This window comes from Tasmannia lanceolata, unplaced genomic scaffold (assembly GCF_043159265.1).
Source record: "Tasmannia lanceolata isolate RefF3 unplaced genomic scaffold, GAP_Taslan_0.1 ptg000002l, whole genome shotgun sequence".
NCBI classification, from domain to species: domain Eukaryota; kingdom Viridiplantae; phylum Streptophyta; class Magnoliopsida; order Canellales; family Winteraceae; genus Tasmannia; species Tasmannia lanceolata.
In genome coordinates this window covers 39,594,091-39,594,779 of record NW_027518679.1, presented here as the reverse complement: position 1 = coordinate 39,594,779, position 689 = coordinate 39,594,091, and positions in this window count along the sequence as shown.

Genomic DNA, 689 nt, shown 5'->3' with positions numbered 1-689 from the left:
CAAAAAAAATAGAGAAAAAGAAAAAGTGCACAAAGCTCCACAAGAAATTGAAGAAATGACCGAAGCAAGTTGCCTCAGTCTATAGACCCGATAGCCAAAGAGCACCCCCAAAAATCAAAAATAAGAAATCAATAAATCAAATTTATCATCCCTACTTAAGTAACCAGAAAAAAAAATGGAAATGAATATCTAAGAGATGAATAAAATGAAAACAAATGACACTACTTACCTCTCTATAGTGCTGTAAATAAACGTTTAGAGGCTCGATATAGTACACGAATCCTAACGTTGTCATTGCCTCCAACAAATCATCTCCGTTGAGAGAGAGAGGCGTCAAACGATCAACAGAGATGATTTGTTGGAGGCAATGGTAACTTTAGGATTCGTTGGAGGCAATGGTAACTTTAGGATTCGTGGACTATATCGAGCCTTTGCGGGTTTATTTACAGCTCTATAGAGATGTAAGTAGTGTCATTTGTTTTCTTTTTATTCATCTCTTAGATATTCATTTTCATTTATTTTTCTGGTTACTTAGATAGGGATGATAATTTTGATTTATTGATTTCTTATTTTGGCGGGTGCTCTTTAGCTATCGGATCAATAGACTGAGGTATCTTTCTTCTGACATTTCTGCAATTTCTTTTGGAGATATGTGCACTTTTTTCTTTTTCTCTATTTTTTTGGAGAAA